Source organism: Scyliorhinus torazame, chromosome 19 (assembly GCF_047496885.1).
Source record: "Scyliorhinus torazame isolate Kashiwa2021f chromosome 19, sScyTor2.1, whole genome shotgun sequence".
Lineage (NCBI taxonomy): Eukaryota > Metazoa > Chordata > Chondrichthyes > Carcharhiniformes > Scyliorhinidae > Scyliorhinus > Scyliorhinus torazame.
In genome coordinates, this window is record NC_092725.1 from 79,238,677 (window position 1) to 79,262,140 (window position 23,464).

The 23,464-nt window shown below is 42.9% G+C and overlaps 1 protein-coding gene and 1 long non-coding RNA gene across 3 annotated transcripts in view; one reads left to right on the forward strand and one right to left on the reverse strand.

Moving 5' to 3' along the window:
* Positions 1-23,464, forward strand: part of LOC140396245 (ELKS/Rab6-interacting/CAST family member 1-like) — a 1,343,051-nt gene that overhangs the window by 674,159 nt on the left and 645,428 nt on the right. The gene's annotated exons all lie outside the window — the stretch shown is intronic.
* LOC140395917 (uncharacterized) overlaps positions 18,373-23,464 on the reverse strand; it is a 102,771-nt gene continuing 97,679 nt past the window's right edge. The window contains exon 3 of the long non-coding RNA XR_011936393.1: positions 18,373-18,537. This is a non-coding gene — a long non-coding RNA (uncharacterized lncRNA). The remainder of the gene's footprint in view (positions 18,538-23,464) is intronic.

The following is a 23,464-nucleotide window of genomic DNA, read 5'->3' on the forward strand; positions in this document are numbered from 1 at the left end:
TTATAAAGATCTCAGTAGCACACTTTTTAAAATTTTCATTGAGACAGTCACCTACCCACGTCAAGATTAAGAAAGAGGGCAAACAATCATCCCATTTTATTATCTCTCCATTTGATCCCATATTCCATCAGTTGTAGTGCTGGGATTTGAAACCATGTCCCAAGGTCAAATCCCTCCACTGCAACTGATAGAATTTAAATTCAATGAATTAATCTGGAATTGAATGCTAGTCTCTTTCATGGTGACCGTGAAACAATCACCGATTTATCGTAAAACCTATCTACTACTGTCCCTTCGGGAAGGAAATCTGCCATCTTTACCTGGTCTGGACCTCAGAGCCCCAGAAATGTGGTTGACTCTTAAATGCCCCTCTGAAATAGCAAGCCATTCCGTTCGAGGAGGTGGCTCACCGGCATCTTTTCAACGGACAACAAACGCTGACTTTGCCAGCGACCCACACATCCCATGAAAAAAGAAAAGAGCTTGATTCCATTCTGCCCTAATGTTCATGTTCCAAACAGGAGTTACTGGATAGCAAGCAGGAAAGCGAACCCAGGCTATTTTCCAACAGTTTTAGCCCAGAGATGCGGAGATAAATTCTAATACTCATGCCAACCAACCTGAAATCTAAGCTGGCCTTCATTCATCTGGATAATTAATTATTACACCATGTGATGCATTTAACTACTGAACAAGCTTAGCATTTCCAGGCTAAATGATCTTCAGCTGGCTGTCAGTTTATACACAGGTGTAGCCTAAGTTAATTGTCCATCTTTTTCACACAATGGGGAAGAATTCCATCTCTATTCTGGCTACCTCACCATATAAACAGCAGGCTGAAAAATCCCTGATTTGATCATGAATCCGCATGCTATCACTGTGTCTCAGTGCACTTATGCTTAGAGACTTGAATTTATTTATTTTGGATTGGAAGTGCCAGACGTGCATATCTTAGATCTGATTGTATTTTGGTGGCAGTCTGTGAATAACTAGGCGTTATCAAGGTTTCTATTCAACTCTGACAATGGTCAAAAACAGCCACGTTATTGCTGGCCTGAAATGCTTTTCTCCCTTCCAGACATTATCTTTTTGGGGACTGGGAAGCATTTAAACCCATTAACTATTTGCATAAGGATGAGAATAACCACATTTTATTTTCTTCGGATGGTGTACATGCCAGCACTTTCTTTTGGCATTTCTATTTTTCATTATTATATTGATTTGGAATCAGTATTGCAGAATCTTTTCTTTCAAAAAACAAGGCTTTCTCTTTCATTCTTTCTCAGTTAACTTTAATGTGTGTGAAATCCTCTGACTGGCACACTGCTACTCACAGCCGATATTCCTGCTGACTTAGCCTGTAATAAAAACATTTATTCCGTACTTTGCAGATTACATTTGTAGTTGCAAAGCTGTTTGGCACTGAGTTGCATTCAAACTATCTGTATTATGGTCTGAGGGCTGCAGGCTTGCTTTCTCATTTTGGAAAATTGCAGATCCCAGAAAAATTAATCCAAATGCTATTTCATGCTGATTTCCAGAAACCACGCTCCAGATGTGTATACTCTCTTAGTTCATTTGACCCTGGTGAATATGAGAAACAGGTTTTTTGTGCCCATTGAGACTATGTGCTGCAGGGTGAATAACAGTATGACTAGAATATGTAAAAGCATCTCTTTGTAGAATTAAAAGACAGCTCTGACGACTTGTAAACAAAATTGGCACAGGTGCTTTATTTCCACTGGGTAATGCTGCTAGTAGTGCAGCGATAAATTTAGGATTTGTGTGCAACTGGGGATAGATCGGGAAAGAAAGGTGAGGAGAAACAGGACCAAATTTCTCCCATTTTCTGGAGGTTTCACTGGAATTAAGGAAGGATGACAACAAATCTCTTCCGGATTGTTGGGGTCATAATCTTAAATTAGAACAAAGTCATTTTAGAGTGAATCCATAGAACTACTTCGCACAAAACGTTGTAAGCATTTGTAATAAAATGGCCAAAACCTGTAGTGTTTTTTAAATAAATTTTGTGTACCCAATTAACTTTTTTCCAATTAAGGGGCAACTTAGCGTGACCAATCCACCTAGCTTGCACATCTTTGGGTTGTGGGGGTGAAACCCATGCAAACACGGGGAGAATGTGCAAACTCCACACAGACAGTGACCCAGAGCCGGGTCCGAACCTGGGACCTCGGCGCCGTGAGGCTGCAGGGCTAACCCACTGCGCCACCGTGCTGCCCAATTGGATGTAGTGTTGATGTGTTACAAAGGAAATAAATACTTAGGAAGTAAAGGTATTAAGGATTTTTTATAAAATTGTAATAAAATAAAGAGCTGTCCTGGCCTCCAAGATGGCAGATCAAACTCAATGAGGAGAACAACCCATTCTTGTGCCTATGATACAACTGAGAAGCAAGAGAGGGAGATGCATAGCGGCACAGGTTGGTGAATTCCAGGGGGGGGGGGAAACAGAGAAATTTTGACATAATTCGCACAAGTATATTTATAAGTATCACTCCTACATGTTAGCTTTGCTGCTGTACTGGAAAGCAGATGATGGGCAATAATATCCTGAGAGATATTTCAGAGTTTAGAAGCCATAGAGAGCGACCGGTCAGTCCGAGCAATGGCTGTCAGGAGTGGTGGCCATGTTGGAATCATAGGCAGTCCCACCACACTCTGTGAAGCCCAGGGCTGTCTGAGGTTGAAGGGTCAGTCCGGTTTGAGGGGGCTGGGTTAAAGAAGCCAGGGTGAGTTGCGGGGCAGGGAAGGTAAAAGTGGGTGATGACCTTGGAAAGAATGCCTCTGATAGGTCCAGGGAGCCTACAAAGGTGGGTCTCTTCCTCCACAAAAGCACACTCTTGTTTTTTTCCAATATATAGAATTTTCCCTAACTCCCCTGTAATCATCAATGCATACCAACCGTAATGCGTGCCAGTACATTTAACTCTTTGATTAAGCTACTCTCAATAATTAACAATAATGCATGCATGAATAAAGTGAAACCAACGTAATGTGAAATATTTGCGGGTGAAATTTAAATTGGAAAAATACCTGCACCACCTTTTTCCCCTCAATAAGTCCTGTGCTAATGGCACTGGAGTTAGACAGAGACTCCCAGTTTGTTCTGAGTTTCTTTTACAGCCCTTCTACAGCAGATAGCGAGTTTCTTCAGTGGCCACTCCGATGGAGAAACTGGAATTAGGCGCCGCATATGCTGACTTGCTTTATGCCGATTCCAATTTTAATCACCATGGTTAAAATTCAGCCCCACGAGTCTCCGTTTGATTGGAAATCCATGTCCCATGGATGTAAGGAAATTTCTATGATAAGCTGTCACGTTTGCAGCAAGCTTTCTGAGGTGAAGCTTTCTAAGAAAACGAGTGTAGTCTGTGACTATTATGCTAGTAGTCACTTTTTTTGGCTTACTTTTCATTTTAATTTCCTGCAGTCATTTATCTAATATTTAAATGAAATGTTGCACAGAAAAATTGTTTAAAAAGTAAATGGAAAATATAATTTATGGTGTTTGTGATGGGCAAACAGTATATCAAGATCTGCCCCTTTCACAGTGTCTTGGAGGAGAGAATATGAATGTAGAAAATGTATTACCTGAGTGAAGAAGTTATTTAAGCTGCTAAAACAAAATGATAAATCTTTTGGGGGCAAAATGCTTTTAATGGGCCCTTGATGGCTTAACCTTGTATTAGCATATATATGTTCCGATTTGCGAATTGTTCCTGCAGCTCAACAGTCTCTGTGGAAAGATAATTTATGCATATCTTGTTGTGGTAATTGGAGGAAACCTGGAGCTGCACTATATCAGCAAGCCACCAAGTTTTTGAGTGATTGCTCATTCCTCCTCCCCCATCCGTAAAATATTGCAAACCTGTAAAAGGAGATCAGCTGATCCAGCGAACCAATCTCACCCAATATGTTTCAACTTAAACATGCCATCAACATCCTTTTGACATGTGTCCCACAGTCGTTCAGTCTCCTGGGAGAGGCAAAATGACTGAGGGGGAAAGAAATCCTCACCTATTTAGTAATAAAAAGCTCTGGGAATGCAATTTCTAAGGTCACAAGTTATAGTAGTAAGTGTGCACCTCTAATGATTAAAATAAGTTGAAATGTGAAGACGTTTGCCTGACATTCAGAAATTCTCTGAAGGATGGTGAAATGAACAATTGATATTATGATATTTTAGAATATTATTTGTTTTGATGCTGTTTTAAAATAGGAGTTAGGAGTGGCACGGTGGTGCAGTGATTCGCATTGCTGCCTCATGGCACTGGGCCCGGGTTCGATCTTGGTCCTAGGTGGAGTTTGCACATTCTCTCTGTGTCTGCATGGGTCTCACCCACAACTCAAAAGATTGCAGGGTAGATGGATTGGCCACGCTAAATTGCCCCTTAATTGGAATTCTTTTTAAAAAATTAACATAGGAGTTAGCATCACAGTCGTAGACTGAGCTTGTGATTTCCCAAAGTGAATTTGTAATATCATAGAATGACTGCTGGATTCTGAAAACATTTAACTTTGACTACGCTTAATTTCAGCTCCACGAATTGCACATCAGAACATAAAGGATCTTGGGCAAGTCGTAGCTGGGCTCAAACTGCTGACAGAACTGTATCAAAGCATAGTCTGCAACATCTCAGAGCATGTTAATGCCCTTTTAATTGCAATAATTTGCTGAATAGCTATTATTTATTTGTTTGTGTAAATATAGGTGAGCTCATTCTACAATTGTCTAAAGTAACATGCAGAAATTCAGAGAAACCGTGCAGTCATTTGAAACAATATCTCTGAGATTTCCACCAATCTTTCGCCAAAGTTATGGCGCTGATCAGTAGAACCTGCCAATAAATTTTACTCAATTCAGAATGCTTTCTTTTATTCCTTTATCAGAGTTACAAAGCCAAAGCTCAGTGGACAGGGGCAAACCCCTAATCCATCTCTTCTGCACTGTAAATTCCATGATTCTCCTTGCCTGCTCCAAAAACCAATTCAAATTGAATCCAATTCATGGTCCCAACAAGAGAGACATACCAGATCCAGGCATTACACCTGACCTCACGCTCGATCTGAGCCAAAAGGCCGAGAAGCGATTCCCTTCAGAATGCTCAAGTATTTACCAGGTGACCACAGTTAATGCATTACATCCCAAGGAATCAAGATTTACAAATGCCAAAACACAAAGCTCAGCAACTGATGTGACAATGTCTCACGAATCATCTTATGAACTCAAATTCGGCCCAAAAAGAAATCAACAATCAAGGGTAATGCTTCAAAGATAACTGAATAGTCCATTGACGTTTTTCCACAATACAAATTGTTTCTCTGTGAAACCAAATGGCCTCCTGTACGGCATATAAAAAAGGTAACAATGGGAACGCAAGAAGAGCATGAACTTGTCTTAAAGCTATTAAATACTAGCAGAGACCCACAAAATTTTGCAGTGAAATTATTACTGTCTTTGTTACAATCGTACATTTTTAAATTCCCATTGCATGCCATCCATCCTTCCCATGCAATCCTTCTCATGCTATACACATCTCATTCCTTTCATTCCTCATGTTTCATCCTCATCATCCCTCTCCCACTCTTATCCTGTGGATTCTCCAACCCCCAATCCATTATTCCCATTTTATCCCACCACCATCTCCTATTTTACACCTCTTAGCTAGTCCCAGTCCCATTCCCATGTAGCCATCTTCCTTCCCACGCCAGCCACTCTCACCCTCTTCTATGTCTTCTCCCCTGCTCCCTCCATGATATCCTCCCCTCCCTCCAATGCTACATCCCCCTTCCATCCCTCACCAAATGTCATTTACCCAAGTTTGAAAAAGGGTTTGATAATTTGTGTATGGAGACATAATGCTTCTGGTCCATATTGCAACTTTGGTCTGCTCTGCGTCAGCCAGCATCAACTTTAAATGTCAGTTTAATAAAAACGTACGTGCTTATCATTACTGCCATTTCCGTATCCAATATCGCTGGCCACTCAACTGACCCTGACTTCCCTTGTTTGTGGATGTGATAGCTCCTTTCATCTATGTCATGATCACTTAGTTTAACCTGAATCCCGGCAACTCCATTAGTACAGCACTCCTTCAGTGTTGCACTAAGGTGTCAGTCCAGATTGTATATTTAAGTATTTGGTGTGAGAATGAGCCTATCTTTAACTCAGAGGATTGCTATAAATAACCAATTTATGGTTCATAATAATACTTTAGAGGTAATTTTTTGTTCTGGGAAAAGTAAAGTACAAATGTAAAGAATGGGATAAATGCAACTAAAGCAGCTTGAAGATGAATATATTTAAAAGTTTGGGACAATGTTGAATTTAGGGGTTAACACCTAGAAAGGTAAGATCTTAAACCAGCAGGTGGCTTAGCTGGAGAATTGGAGACAAAGGGCGGGATTTTCCTCGCAACCCTCGTGGCATGTTTTGCAGCGGTGGAGGCGTTCCATCATTGGCCAGCAGCAAGATCTTCTGATCCCGCCATTGCCAATGGGATAACTTGTTCTATGCATCCCCTGTTGTTGGGAAACCTGCGACAGGGGTTCGCCGTTGGCAGGACCGGAAGATCCCACCAGTGAGAATGGCGGGCAAATTCTGGCCAAGGTCTCCACACTGCTTGCAAAGAAATACAGCCCAGTGGTTGTTTTGGGAGTTAGAGCTAATTAAATTAAGAGCAGTCAGTGAGCCCTGGATGGCAATGTTGTCATGGAGATGGGTGGAGCTTAAGAACGTTCTCTGGGAAGTGAGTATTCTACAGCAGGGAAAAAGGTGCTGTTATTAGCCGGTTCCAGGCAGCAGAAGCATTGCTGTTAGCTGGCTCTGTGTAGTTGGGGCTCAGGAGAAGTTCCAGAAGCTGTTTGATAGCTTTTAGTAGTTCTAACGAAGGTTAAGTCCCAGTAACTGAATCTGTCAGAAGGTCACTGGATCCATACTGGAAAGGGTGAAGGCTCAATAATAGCCCTGGGAGCCAATTATAGCTTTGTGTAGCTGGGGTGATTGGAGCTTGATGAAGTTCAGTGCCAGCCCAATGAAGCTAGCCAGTTATTAAAGAGCTTACCCGAACAGGCACCGGCATGTGGCGACCAGGGGCTTTTCACAGTAACATCATACTTGTGACAATAAAAGATTATTATTAGGTGTAACTCCAACCAGTGAAGACTATTCCCCTTGATTTCCATTGACTCCAGTTTTATCGGGCTCTTCGTTGCCACTCTGAGTCAAATGCTGCCTAGATGTCAAGGGCAGTCACTCTCATCTCACCTCTTGCATTCAACTCTTTTGTCCATGTTTGGACTAAGACTGAAATTAGATCAGGGGCTGTGTGGCCCTTCTGGAACCCAAACTCAACATTAGTGAGCAGGCTATTGCTAAGTAAGTGCTGCTTGATAGCATTGTTGATGATCCATCACTTTACTGATGATTGAGAGTTGACTGAGAGGGTGGTAATTGACCAGGTTGGATTTGTCCTGCTTTCTGTGTACAGGACATACCTGGGTAAATGTCAATGTTTCAGCTGTAATGGAACAGCTTGGCTAGGGGCGTGGCTAGTTCTGGAGCATGTCTTCAGTAGTATTGCTGTTGGGACCCATAGCCTTTGCGGTATCAAGTGCCTAATGCTGTTCTTAATATCATATGGAGTGAATCAAATTGTGCTGGGATTCCCCATCATTGGGGATGGGAATATTTGTGGAGCCTCCCACCCCTGTTAGCTGTTTCATTGTCTACCATCATTCATGACTGGGTGTGGCAGGACTGCAGAACTTAGATCTGATCCTTTGGTTATGGGATCGCTTAGTTCTGTCTACCGCATTCTGCTTTACTGTTTGGCATACAAAAGGATCACTACTATTAACAATCTGCATGAATGACTTGGACAAAGACTGAGAGTAATGTAAAATCATAGAATGACAGAATGGTTACAACACAGGATGTGGTCAGTTTGGCCTGTTGTACCCATGCAGACCTTTCTGCAATGGCAAATCTTACTCCACTCCCTGGGCCTTTTTTATATCGCACTGCATTTTTTTCTCTTCAGAGTTATCCAATTCCTTTCTGGAAACCTTCTTGAATCTGCCCCACCACAGTCTCGGACAGTGCATTTTGGATCGTAACCACTCAATGCATAAAACGTTTTTCCACATGTTCACTGGTCCTTTTGCCATTCACCTTAATTTGTTGTCCTCTGGTCTTGACTCTCTCTATTTAATCTGCTTAGACCCTTCTTAATTTTGAACACCTTCATCAAACTGGGAGACATTACTGAAAGGAAGGACAGTGGACAGGCAATGGCAGGCACTCGAGGAACAAATTGGTGAACTCCAAAAGTTGTTTGTTCCTATTTGGCGCAAGAGTAGAAAGGGAACTGTGGCCAAACCATGGCTTACAAGGAAAATTAGTGATATTAGATTCAAAGAAGAAGCATACAAGTTAGCAAGAAAAATCAATAGACCTGCGGATTTGGAACAGTTTAAAAGGGATTGATTAAAAAGGGGAAAATACATTATGAAAGTAAGCTAGCAGGGAACATTACAAACTGACTGTAAAAGCTTATATTGGTATATAAAGAGAAACAGATTGATAAAAACAAATGTAGACCCCTTACAGTCGGAAACGAGGAAATTCATAACGGGAACAAAGAAATGGCAGAGGAACTAAATTCGTACTTTGCTCTGTCTTCATAAAGGCAGAAATGAATAATATACTGGAAGTTCTGAGAACACATGTTTCGGCAAGGAGCTGAAGGAAATTCATATTAGTAAATTAATTGTTTTGGGGAAATTAATAGGGATATTGAAGACGGATAAATCTCCAGGGGCCGATAATCTTCATCCCAGAGAACTGAAGGAAGTGGCCCTAGAAATAGTAGATCCATTGGTGGTCATTTTCCAAAATTCTTTGGACTCTGGAATAGTTCCTCCAGATTGGAGGGTAGCTAATATAACTCCGCTATTCCAAAGGGAGGTAGAGAGAAAACTCTCTCGGGAGGTAGGGAACTATAGACTAGTGATCCTAACATCGGTAGTAGGGAAGGTTTTCATAGCACAACATTTGGAAAGCAGTGGTGTAATCAGACAAAGTCAACACGGATTGATGAAAGAGAAATTATGCTTGACACATCTGCTAGATGTAACTGGTAGAGTTGACCAGGGAGAACCGATGGATGTGGTTTATTTAGACTTTCAGAAGGTTTCAACATAGCAGATTACTATGTAAAGTTAAAGTACATGGGATTGCGGGTAGTATCTTGAGAAACTGAATGTATTACCTCTGAATTAACAATGATATGAAGTTGTTGGGAGGGTGAGCTGTGACGAGGATGCAGAGATGCTTCAACAGGATTTGGACAGGCTGGGTGAGTGGGCATGGCAGATGCAGTATAATGTGGATAAATGTGAGGTTATCCACTTCTGTAGCAAAAATAGGAAGGAAGATTATTATTTGAATGGGTGTAAATTGAGAGAAGTGGATACTCAGCGAGACTTTGGTGTCCTTGTGCATCAGTCGCTGAAAGTAAGCACGCAGATACAGCAGGCAGTGAAGAAGGCAAATGGTATGTTGGCTTTCATAGCGAAATAAATTTACTGCAATTGCATAGGGCATTGGTGAGGCACACCTGGAGTATTGTATGAAGTTTTGGTGTCCTTATCTGAGGAAAGATATTCTTGCTATGGAGGGAGTGCAACGATTGTTTACCAGGCTAATTCCTGGGATGACGGGACTAAGTCAGTTAGGGTTATATTCATTGGAGTTTAGAAGAGTGAGAAGGGTCTCATAGAAACTTATAAAATTCTAACAGGATTAGAGAGGGTAGATTCAGAAATAGTGTTCCTGATGGTGGCGGAATCCAGAACTAGGGGTCAGAGTTTGAGGATAAGGGGTAAATCTTTTAGAACTGAGGTGAGCAGAAATGTCTTCATCCAGAGCGTGATGAATCTGTGGAATTCACTAACACAGAAAACAGTTGAGACCAAAACGTTGTGTAATTTCAAGAAGGAATTATTTCTAGCACTCGGGGCTAAAGGAATCAAAGGATGTGGGAGGAAGGCGGGATCAGGGTATTTAACTTGATGATTAGCCATGATCAAAATGAATGGTGAGCAAGCTCGACGGGCCGAATGGCCTTCTCCTGCTTCTATTTTCTATGTATGTTTCTTTGTCAATCTCTTCTCAACCTTCTCTTGCCTAAGGAGAATAAGCCCAGCTTCTCCAATATATCCACATAACTCTCAAATTCCTGGAGCTTCTTGTAAATCTTTTCTACACTCTCTCATGCCATCACATCCTTCCTAAATTTGGACATTCTGAAGTCTCCTTCTGTGTACCCGAACAGGCGCCGGAATGTGGAGACTATGGGCTTTTCACAGTAACTTCATTGCAGCGCAAATGTAAGCTTACTTATGACAATAAAGATTATCATTATTATAAATTAAGCTGTGCAGAATTGGACACAATACTCCAGTTGAGGGCAAACCAAGTGTTTTGTAAAGGTTCACCATAATTTCCTTCCATTTGTCCTCTGTCTTTATTTATAAAGCCCAGGATCCCATGTGGATTATTAGCTGCTTTCTCAACCTGCCTGCCACCTTCAATATAAGTGTACATAAACACCCAGGACCTACTGCTCCTGCACCCCCTTTAGAATTGTATCCATTGTTTTATATTGCCTCCACTTCTTCCCAGCATAATGTATCATTTCACACTTTTCTGCATTACATTTAATTCACCAGATTCCATCAAATGCCGGTCGGTGTCCTTTTGAAGTCTATAAATATCCTCCTCAGAGTTCACAATACTTCCAAGATTTGTGTATCCATAAATTTTGAAATTGTGCCTGCACACACAATTCATGTTCATTAATATAAATCAAGAATAGTAGTGGTTCTAGTACCAACCCCTGAGGAACTCAGTACCTTCCTCCAGTCCAAAAAACAACCATTCACTACTACGAGGCGGGATTTTCCCACCAGCCCGCTGTGTGTTTTTCGGCAGTGGAGGCGGCCAGCCAGCAGGATCTAGCGGTCCTGCTATTGTCAACAGGATTTCCCATTAACAACACCCTCATCGTCGGGAAACCCGTGCATCGGCGTGGGACCAGAATTTCCCACCAGCGTGAACAGTCGGTAAATCCCACCACTGTCTTTTTCCTGTCATTCAACCAATTTTGTATCCATGCTACCAGGCCTCTTTAATTCCATGACCTATAACTTTGCTGACAAGTGTGTTATGTGACACTTTATCAAATGCCTTTTTGGAAGTCTATGTACACCGCTTCAGCTGCATTACACTCTTCAGTCCCTTTGTTACCTCATGGCCTAGCCAAATATGAGACCGTAAGATATAGGAGCAGAGTTAGGCCATTCAGCCCATCGAGTCTGCTCTGTCATTTGATCCAATGTGTTTCTCATCTGCATTCTCCTGCATTCTCCTGCTGTTCCTCATAGTCCCTTATTCCCTTGCAGCTGCGCATGCTGCTGACAGCCCGATTTTAAACCTGGTGCCCTAGGTCGTATAGGTGGCCCCCTGGGTGCCCTCTGGTCCCAGCCGACCCATCAGCTGTATGGGCGCTCCAGCACAACCTGTCCCATCTTTTCAGCCCCAATCAGTTTGTATGTGGGTGTATTGTTTAAGCACGGCTGCAGCTTGTCAGCCCTGCGGGTGTCCATCATGGACCCGGCGATTCTTGCGCCATGTTTCGATGGTGTTACATGCAGCAATGGTGATAGCCCCTAACCGGTAACGGAATCAGTGCAGGATTCTCCGTTGGTGTCAACACTTAGACTCAGAACTGGAGAATCTGGCCCCATGTATCAGCCCCATACCATCAAATGCACCAGCACCTACACAGTATCCAGAATTGATGCTCGGGCCTTTTCCAAGCAACTACATTCACGTGTGCCCTAAAACGCCCCTGTCTTCCAGAGCTACTATTGAAATTAACATTCCAGGGCCACATCCTTGGTTTGCATTTCATGACTGCTCCCGCACTCTCCCACCACCACAACTTATGAGATTTCCCAGCATCAAGAGTCCCTGCATCTAGCCCTGTTCCTTCCATGGTATTATCTTTGTTCAGGACATGTTTTGCCCCTTACAAGGCTCGCAGAAAATTCCATTTCAGGGCACAACCTGTGTATCCCATTTCTGCCTTATTTCAAGCCATTCTCTCTTAACACTGCTTAGTTACTATAAAAGTTCAGCTGGGAAGATCAAGAAATTTGGCCTCATTCTATGAGTAACACTTTATACTACAGTCTTTTGCATCAATCTCCAGTATGCTTACTATGCACAGATAGCCTTGCCTTATTAAATTGGCATGAAATGTCCAGTGTAGTCAACTTCTGGCAATCCCTAGTAATCAACTAAAAATAACTGAAATGTTCTGAATCATGCAGTGATAAAATCACATTAATCAGGCCTCCTGCTTTTAATATCATTGTATATCTTGAGCATTAAATTGATTTGGAACTGCTGTTTGTTCTCAATGCATAAGCATAGTAACAGCCTATGATATAAAATTCAAGTAGTATGTATAATTACGAAAAGTGTTTAATGCCATATATGAATGCAACCTGTAAGGAAAAAAAAAATCATTCTTGTTGTTAAATCACTCAGATGCTCCAGATAGTATTCTGTAGGATATGTTAGGATTTTGGTTCATGCCCATAGTAATCAATATATAAAGCTCTTTTCTATTCCAGTGAAACACATGGGTAAGTAGATATCTCAGATTTGTTTCCAACTTTCTCTCTTCCTACTTCCTGGCTCTAATCTTCAGATGTTGCTGAAGCACTAGAGTACTGGGGGGACATTCTGTGTACAATGAAAATAACTGCTTCACAATTAATTTAACCAAGTATTTTATCCATAATGCAATGGAGCAATCAGTCACTGATCTCTTGATTTAACATCAGAATAGTTAGATTATTCTGAGAACATACCACCATATGAACGATCAGGCAAATTTGAAGTATAATGATGGTAGCTGAGGTATAATGATTTACCTGATGGTAAAAATTGATGCTGCACAAAAACAGGAGTAGGATCACAACACAGCATTGACCCAATGCCCTTTCCTGCTGATACAGGCAGCACACATATATCATGCTCCCTGCCAGTTTAAATGATGGGACCGTGTAGTCCAGTATTATACACGCCTTTGAGTGGCTACACACATCAGTTCATGTAAATTTCAAACTGCTTAAAGATAGCCTGCATATCTTAAAGAGGAAGTACATTCCTGTTGCAGCATAGCTGGAAATGATAGCTTTGCAAGAAGAGTAAACATGGCACAACATCACAGAGTGTGTTACAAGATTCTCCATTGCAGTATTGGAGATGCGCGGAAGGAGCGAGATCTTCCAGAATCTGCTGGAGATTCTCCAGACAAGCCTTGCAAAGCAGGACCAGTAAGTATCACTGTCATTGCAAGCAGTGTAGACCGACCTGGAGACAATTCAGGAAGAGGTTTAACGGCAGCCGTAGGACGTTTTAAAGTGCTTCTCATCCAATTTAACTAGTTTGGAAATGCCAACACTATTGTTATGTAGACAAATGCAGCAATTATTTGTGTAGACAAAAGTCTTACAGAAGATGAGGTCTGAGCCTGGATTCTCTGTTCTGGATGTGCTTCCCCCCCCCACCAATCATACCTATCAGCGACCCCATCAGTCATCCCCATCTCACCACTCCATCTGCCCCTCATCAGTCACACCCAACAAAGACCCACATCAGAGACCCCATTGGACACCCCCCCCCCCCCCACCCCCCCACCCACCAGTCACCCCTTCCTGAGAGCTGGATAAATGTGATGTCATCCACTTTGATGGCAAAAACGAGAAGGCAGATTATTATCTGAATGGCCATAAATTAGGAGAGGGGAAATGTGCAACGAGACCTGGATGGCCTCGTATATCAGTCACTGAAGGTCAACATGCAGGTGGAGCAGGCGGTAAAGAAGGCAAATGGTATGTTGGCCTTCATAGCGAGAGAATTCGAGTGCAGGAGCAAGGGAGTCTTTCTGCAATTATTTAGAGTCTTGGTGAGGCCACACCTAGAATATTGTGTGCAGTGGTCTCCTTATCTGAGGAAGGATGTTCTTGCTCACGGGGGAGTGCAGTAAAGCTTTACCCGACAGATTTTTGGGATGGTAGGACTGATGTATGATGAGAGATTGAGTCAGTTAGGATTGTATTCGCTGGAGTTCAGAAGAATGAAGGGAAATCTCATAGAAAGCTATAAAATTCTAACAGGACAAGGCAGGGTAGATGGAAGAAGGATGTTCCTGATGGTGGGAGTTACAGGGATAACAGTGTGAGGATACAGAGTAGACCAGTAGGGCAGCACGGTAGCATAGTGAATAGCACAATTGCTTCACAGCTCCAGGGTCCCAGGTTCGATTCCCGGCTTGGGTCCCTGTCTGTGCGGAGTCTGCATGTCCTCCCTGTGTGTGCGTGGGTTTCCTCCGTGTACTCCAGTTTCCTCCCACAGCCCAAAGATGTGCAGGTTAGGTGGATTGGCCATGTTAAATTGTCCTTAGTGTCCAAAATTGCCCTTTGTGTAGGGTGGGGTTACTGGGTTATGGGGATAGGGTGGAGGTGTGGTCTTCGGTAGGGTGCTCTTTCCAAGAGCCGGTGCAGACTCGATGGGCCGAATGGCCTCCTTCTGCACTGTAAATTCTATGAAATATTTGTGACTAAGATGAGGAGATTTTTCTTGACCTAGAGAATGGTCAGCCTGTGGAACTCGCTACTGCAGAAAGCAGTTGAGGCCAAAGCACTATGGACGTGGTCAACCCGCCACGCTGCGTCCGAAAAGCAGTGCGCTGCGGTGCAACATGGCCGGTAAATGACGGGTGGACCAGCGCCCGGGATGTACCAGGCTCTCTATGCCTCGCGAGATCTAGTGCAATCTCGCACGACGTTGCAATGTGAAGCCCACCCATTGTGTGGGATCACTTTTTGGCAAATCTGCATATTAGAACGAAACCGCTATCTCACTCTAATATGTAATTCTCTGACATAACCAAGGCATTGGGATATACTGGGCGAGCGCCATTCATTGCTGGTCTTCACAAATGGGGACCAACACTCTGGGTCTCCCAGGGGATTGGAGACCGCCCTCTGGGCAGGGTGGCATCCTGGCATTGCCAATGTGCCCAGGTTGCACTGGCAGGGGCACTGCCAGTATGCCAGGCTGGCAGTGCCAAGGTGCCAAGCTGGCGTTTTTCATGCAGCGGTGATTGGACCGGGGGCTGTACTGCAGGGGCCCAGGGACTCCTGTATAGTGAGTTGGGGCTTGGGGGGGGGGGGGGGGGCTCGGGGATCGCATTCAGAGCTCGAGAGATCGGGATGCCATTTTAAAATAGCATCCCGATCGCTCGCTGCACCGAGGAGCTCCGGCAAGCAGAGCTCCTCAGTGCAGAAAATGGGGCTCAGTACAGCTTTGAGCACTAGTTCCCCGCTGAGGCCCCATATCTAACCGGATGGGCATTAGAGAGCGGGGTGTTTCTCGGCGCTGCGAGCCGGAGAAAACGCGGCTAAACAGGCTTGCTATGGAACGTTCCATTTGGTTAGATCGGGCCCTGCATTTTCAAGAAGGAGTTAGATATAGCTCTTGGGGCGAAGGAGAGCAAAGACTTTGGTGGGAAGGCGGGATCAAGCAATTGAATTGGATGATCGGCCATGATCATAATAAATGGCAGGGCAGACTCAAAGGGCCGTATGGCCTTCTGCTCCTATTTTCTATGTTTCAGTCCTGGCAGTACTGCATTTTCACTTACCCTTCTCTAACATCTGCTGCTCCAGACAAAAGTGTTTAAAGCAGTAGCTGTGATAAGTGTCAGAGGTTTCCTCAAGAGGCCAAGTACACTTGAGAAGACTTCAAATCCTCTGACAACCTTTTAAATGCAAAACTCCCATTCAATTTCATTGTACGAGCCAGTGATTGACAGTTTTATTAGTCCAGAGACAGGTGCTTGGTGGTTTGTTTATCTGTCGTTCTCTACACGCTTGAATGCAGTTCAAGTACCCTGCTTTAATGCTAGCCACAATGTTTATAAACACTCTTGCTATGATTGACTGCTCCTCACCACATTAAAAGGAGTAAAGTGGTTTCACTTCCTCTTATTCACAGCAGAAAACCAGATCCGTTTTTCGGGTCGTTCTATTCTCCACCCGACTCGGAAGCCTGATCGTGACATTAGGCAATGGAGGATCCACGCCAAGGTGTCACATTTGATATTTTGCAGTCAGCGAGACCTTTCCAGAATCTATGGAAAATTTGAATATCACAATCAATGTATCTACTATCTCTGTAGCCACTTTTAATCTATTAGTATGAAAGCCATCAAGGCAAAGAAACTTCTTCCAGTAATTTTCTCAGTACTGAGTGTAGCTTTTTTGATCTACGGCTGACAGTTTGAATGTACACTTTAATGTGCAATACTTGGGAGATTTTTTAGTTTATGTGGGAAGAGGTTAACTCTACAGCATTGAACAAATGGAGTTCACAACTATTAACCACTATGGCAGGGATTGCATATGTAGTGGTTTCACACAGCATATTGTATGGCATTGTGAGGAAGTTGTATAGCCACGAGAAGACATCAATAATCAAGACTGTCAGCTGGAGGAAGTTGTGGTAATTCAACAGTCATTGGGAATATGAGATTTGTTTTTAAAAACATTGTAGAGGCACACTATTAATTAAGGAAGATTTGTGGAATTAAATGACAGCTTAATACAACAAAGCATATTCTATTTGTTATTTTCATTGGACGTCAACTGTAGATATATAAACTTTATTTTTTCAAGTTTATAATTATCACAAGAAATTTTTTAATAACAATAATGAATGTTGTAAGCCGCACATTACAATAAGGAAAAACAAAGAGACCACCCAAGAAGACAGAATGGAATCCAGTCCAAGCTTGAAACTGTTGCTCTTAAAAGATTACAAGTTAGTTAGTTCTGGATCTCTATTTCTGTATAAACTTTGACAATCATCTACACAATTCTCTGCGCTAGTCATTTTTGCCACATTCCCTAGTTACTTGAAAACGTCAATCAGAAGCAGATGGTTTTGCAGACAGTCCAGAGGTTAATGACGTTTACGTATAATTTTTTCTCCCAAATTTATATTTTAAAACTTATTAAGGCATAGGGTGGGTTGAAGAGAAAGGGTAAGAAAAAAGATCAGCTAAATGGAAAGCAGACTCAAAATGTATCTGGGCAGAGGGATCTGCGTGTCTTTGTTCATGAATCGCACAAAGTCAGTATGCAGGTATAGCATGTAATTAAAAAGGCAGATGGAATTTTAGCATTTATTGCAAAAGGACTGGAGTGTAAAAGTAGAGAAGTGGTGTAGCAATTGTATAGGGTGTTGGTGAGACCACATCTGGAGTATTGTATTCAGTTTTGGTTTCCTTTTTGAAGGAAGGATGTGGTGGCATTGGAGGCAGTTCAGAGGAGTTATACCAGGTTGATTTCAGGGCTGAAAGGGTTGACGTATGAGGGGAGATTAAACAGTTTGGGCTTATATTCGCTGGAGTTCAGACCAATGAGAGGTATATGAAAGATTAAGAGGCATTGATAAAGTAAATGTAGACCAATCTAGAAGGGCAATCTAAAACGTGGCCACAGAGAAAGGCAGTAGATTTAGAACTGACATGAGGAGAGGGTGGTGAATTTGCCCCATAATGCCATAGAATCTGAGTCATTAAATGGTTTCAAGAAGGAGATAGATATATTTCTGATTTTAAAAATAGGTTGAAGGCATGTGAGGAACAGGTAGGGAGGTGGATTTGAGAGCAGGAAAAGATCAGCCATGATCTGATTGAATGGTGGAGCAGGTTCGAAGGGCTGAATTGCCTAATTCTCCTAATTCCTGTGTGTGCAAATTTGTTCTTGCTTGAACAGAGAGATAATTACATTAGAAGCAGTTCAGAGAAGGTTCACTCGACTCATTCCACAGGTGAGGGGCCTATTTAATGGAAAGAAGGCTGAACAGGTTGAGCCTATACTCTTTGGAATATTGAAGAATAAGAGGTGATCACATTGAAACATAAAAACTCCTGAGGGAACTTGATAGAGTGGATATTGATAGGACCTTTTCACTTGTGGGGAGACTAGAACTAGAAGATATTATTCAAAATAAGAAGTCCTCCTTTTAAGACAGAGATGAAGAGGGTTTTTTTTCTCGCAGAGGATCAGTGGTATGTGGAATTTGTTATCCCAGAAAGCAGTGAAGACTGTGTCATTGAATTTATTCAAGGGAGAGTTGGACAGGTTTTTGATAGATGAGGGTGTCAAGGGTTATGGGGGGGGGGGGGGGGGGGGCAACAGGAAAGTGAAGCTAAGAACACAAGATTAGCCATGATCATAATGAATGGCGAAACCGGTTCAAAGGGTTGAATGACCTACTCCTGCTCCGAAGTCAAATGTTCATATGTTCAAGAGAACAGTGGTGCAGCTTTTTAAGTACTGGTTAATCCCCTTCCACGTCTGTTGTCCCTGCAGCAGCAAACAACAAAAACAATTGCAGATATCAGAAATTTGTTACAAAACTCGATTTTCTTAAAAGACAGGAGACTTGAAGTTGGAAAATGGAACTTTGCAAAATTATCAAAACTGATCCAAGCAATTTGTTCACTGTGGCAATGATTTCAAATACAAGTTTAAAAATTAAGAAGGTGAAGTCAGGTAGAACTTTTTCCACAGAAGTCTATTAAAATGGAATACATTACCAAGGGAAGCTGTTGAAATCAACATCCACCGCGGTTGTTTTTGGGAAGAATGAATTCAAGGATATGACAAGAAGCCAAAACATTGGGTTTGCCAACCAAAAAGAACTGCTCAGTAGCCTGTTGTTTTTGGTGTCACAAAAAATTGTTTTGCACTTTTAAAAATGTTTTTGTTCCTCTTCATACTGATTTTTAGAGTTGGAGACCATTTTTCTTCCCTACAACAGAGATTATAATGCATTTAAAATAATGTTTATTGTGTGTAAAACCCTGATGGGTGGGTCAAGGAGGTCAGTGTATAACTGAGATTCCCCCCCAAAGTCCACCAGAAGGCCCCCCCCCCATGCAAATCCTGTCCCCTCTTCTGATGAGGAAGTTCATCCTCTTTCTCCCTTCTCCAACCACAGCACATTTTCACAATGGAGATAAGTGGTTTCACTTCCTCTTATTCACAGCAAAAAGCACTTAACTGCTTTTGATGTGGTGAGGAGCTATCAATCATAACAAAAGTGTTGATAAACATTATGGTTAGCATCAAAGCAGAATACTTGAAATGCATTCAAGCATGATGGGAAAGATAAACAATCCACAAAGCACATGTCTGTGGACTAATAAAACGGCCCACTCCAGCCCCGCTGTTTCACCATGTTGAATCAAACTTTGGCTGGCAAGTTAAAGTCCATACAGTGTAGATTCACCAGAATCTAGGGTTCAAAGAGTTAGATTGTGAGGAGAGATTACATAAAGCAGTCTTGTATTCCCTCCAATGTAAAGTTGCCATGGTCCCAGGTGACCAAAGGCTGCTTTCCCTTTGAGGGAAAGAGGTGACTGGTGGTGATTTAACCTAAGGATCACCACACCTCAGACAAGGGGTACGGCCTTCATGATTGACCTCAGCTGTTACGACTGTTCGGCTCCCTCTGCATCATGAACCAGCTGTCTAGCCAACTGAGCTAACCGCCTCCCAATTACCTCTGATGTTGAATGTCAGGGTTGATTTAATTGAGGTATTTAGGATTTCAAAATAAATTGGTGGGGTAGATTCGGGGGGGGGGGGGGAGTATATGTTTTTCTATTGTTTGGAGGGTCTAGGACAAGGGAACAGAGCCTTAAAATCAGCCAGGCCATTTATTGTTGTGTTCTATGGCTTTCCCTGATCATGAAGATACGCATGGAACCTGAGTATATGGTTGTAACAAGTATTTATTCTTAACACATGGGGAGGTAACTGACAAACCTACGTACAGACAATCATATCTAAGTTATTGTCGAGCTAAGGTGAGATTTGACTGTCTTGTCCGTCCTACCAAGTGCTCGCGTTTCATCCATCCCCTGATATATATGTGGCTCCATGTGTGGCATGTTCCACCTACTGGCAGGAGGTCATAACTGTCACTACATGTATTGATCATCTGCTCTAAACATTGGTACTGTTATATACATTGGTGCAACTATGTACAGTTATATACAGATATGCATATGTGCATATTACCACAGTCATGACAAAAGTTAGGAAATACACAAAGGGTGGCAGAAGTATGGAACGCTCTCTCAAAGATAGTAATTTTAAAGCTAAGATCGTTAAAAGTTTGCTGGACTAAATATATGGTGACAAGACAGGTAGATGGAGTTAAGATGCAGTACATCCATATCTAATTGAATGGCAGAACAGGCTAGAAGAGCTGCATGGTCCTATCCTGGTTCTATATTTATGTGTTCAAGTTGGGTGCCAGCCTTGGCACAGTAATAGCAGTCTTGCTTCTGACGCAGATGTTGAGGGTTCAAGACCCAATCCTGACTTCAGCACATAAAGTAGGCTGACATTTCACTATAGCACTGAGGTGTGCTACATAGTTAAGGTGCCATTTTTCTGATGAGATATTAAATCAAAACCCACTTTTCCCTCTCAGCTAGATATGGCCTCATTCTGCGCTGTAAATTCTATGATTATGATTCTATGAAAAAATCCCATCACCAAACTCGAGGCAGGGCAGGGGAGTTATTCTAGTTTCCTACTGAATATTTATTCCTCATCCAACACCAAAAACAGATAATCCACTCATTTATTTCATTGCTATTATCGACAACATGCTTTGCTAATATTGGTTGCCTCATTCCTTACCTTACAAAGGTGACTACGTTATCTGTAAGTCGTGTTGGGGTGTCTTGAGGTAATGAAAGCTATTGTACAAATGCAAGTTATTGTTTTAAATGTTGGCGCCATCAGCAAAGGTTTGCCCATAGATGTTTTGAACAGGTGATTGTTACTTCATTGAGAAGAGTCAACATTTTGATTTAGCTTCCTGCTCAACAATAACAAAAGTTGAATTGCAACATTTCCAAAGGGGGTCTATGATGGCATCCAAATGACCATTCAGTCACCAGGTTCTCCTTCAAAGACATCAGTCGACCCTCTCACTTATTTACTGTGATTCACCTGCTGTTAGGCCCTTAGTATTTGCATCCTCTGGAATACATGTAGCTGTGCTGGTGTTTGGATATGTTAGTGAATTATTTTGGATAATATATTGCCTGGGCCTTCTGGAGATAAACTAATAAAAGAAGTGCATATTTTAGAATACTGGCTTCAAGTGACTGCTTCAAAAATAGCAAACATTTGAGATACTGAGGCCGTCAATTGGATTTGGTTGCAACTGTGTTACAGATGTGAAATGGGCACAACTGGATCATATACATGGACCAACATTCATCACCCCTGGAATGCTTGAAAAAATGACCCACCTCAAATTCTGTCAGGCCATTAATCAGCACCCTGGTGACTCCTAAAATGAGCATTATGTACCATATTATACCTCATGCTTGTTTCAGGTCCCTTGGATGAGTGGGGTGTGATGACTTCAGAGCTAAATTTTAGCCTCTGGTGAGGTGTTTCACTCCTTTTACGAATGATGTTACAAATTGGAGTTTTTGAGGGCCTGGAGTTTCCTCAGATGGGGGCCGAGTTGTAGGAGACACTTGAGGCGCCGTTGGGGCTGGAGGAGGTCTGCAGGGCTCTGGGTAAGATGCAGGCAGGGAAGGCGCTGGAGCCTGATGTGTTTCCTGTAGAATTTTACAAGAAATTTGCGTACCAGCTGGCCTCATTGGTTCTGAGGATGTTTAATGACTCATTGGCAGGGGATTCCCTTCTGGAGACATTGAGAGAGGCCTCCATCTCCTGCCTTCTGAAGAAGGGCAAAGATCCCAGAGTGTAGATCCTACCGCCCAATTTCTCTGCTTAACGCAGACGCGAAACTGTTGGCTAAATTCCTATCGCTGAGGCTGGAGCCATGGCTCCCGGAGGTAGTGGGAAAAGATCAGACGGAGTTTGTAAGGGGCAGAAAACTACTTTCAAATGTAAGACGACTACTTAACGTAGTTCTTGCACCGATGAAGAGAGCTGAATTGAAAATTATTTTGTTTCTAGGTGCCAAAAAGGCATTTGACAGGGTCAAATGGAGCGACTTGTTCGTGATCCTGGAAATGTTTGGGGTTGGCTCTGGGTTTGCGTCATGGGTCCAGCTGTTATATGAAGTGCCAACTGCTGGTGTTCAAATGAACAACATGAATTCAGGGTTGTTCAGAGTGCGCAGGATGTCGAGGCGGGGATGCCCAATGTCCCCGCTGTTGTTCACATTGGCAATCATACCACTAGCAATAGCCTTGAGGGCCTCAGGAGAAGTGGAAAGGAATTTTAAGGGGTAGAATAGAGCACAAGACGACCTATGTTAGTATGTTAGTAATCCAGAGCTCGGTATGGGAGAGATAATGGAAATATTGCAGCGTTTTCGGAACCTTCTCAGGATATAAATCAAATACTGGGAAGAGTGAGTATTTTGTGGTTAGCCCTGCGATGGGAAGTGTGGGGTTGAGGGGAGTCCCATTTTGTCTGGTAGGGACCATTTTCTGCTATTTTGGGGTGCAGGTGAGCTGGGTCTGGGCAGAATTCCGCAAATTGAATATCACAAGCCTGGTGAGCAGAGTCAGAGCGGACTTTTAGAGATGAGACATCCTTCAACTATCACTGGCATTTTCTCTACTAAGATGAACATTTTGCCACGGTTTGTGTTATTTCAATGCCTCACAGTTTTTCTGCCCAAGTCGGTTTTCCGGGAAGTGGAGCGGCTCATAATGGGCTTTATATGGGTGGGGCGAACACCTCGGATCCGGAAAGGAGTCCTTCCGAAGAAGAGGGAGGTGTGAGCCAAATTTGTTACATTATTACTGGGTGACCAATGCAGGAGAGTGCTGGGGTGGTTGAGGATCAGGAAGTTAGTTAGGTACAGATGAATTCTGGGTCATGTTGAGGAATGGGCCTGGAGGCCCTGGTGATGGCATCCTTGCCTTTTTCGCCGGCAAAATATTCTGTGAATCTGGGGTAGTCTCCAATACGAAGGTTGGGCGACCTGTTTCTGGACGGGAAGTTCGCGAGCCTAGGTGAGCTGGAGGAGAAGTACGGGCTCCCCCCAGGGAACATCTTCAGGTACTTACAGATAAGGGCGTTTGCCAGGCGGCAGGTGGTGAAATTCCCGCGGCTGCTGCCACACACAGTACAGGACAGGCTGCTCTCGGGGGGGGGGGGGGGGGGGGGGGGGGGGGGGAGATCTCGGAAACTTACCAGGTGATGCAGGAGGAGGAGGAGGCCTCGGTGGTGGAGGTGAAAGGTAAGTGGGAGGAGGAGTTGGGAGAGGAGATTGAGG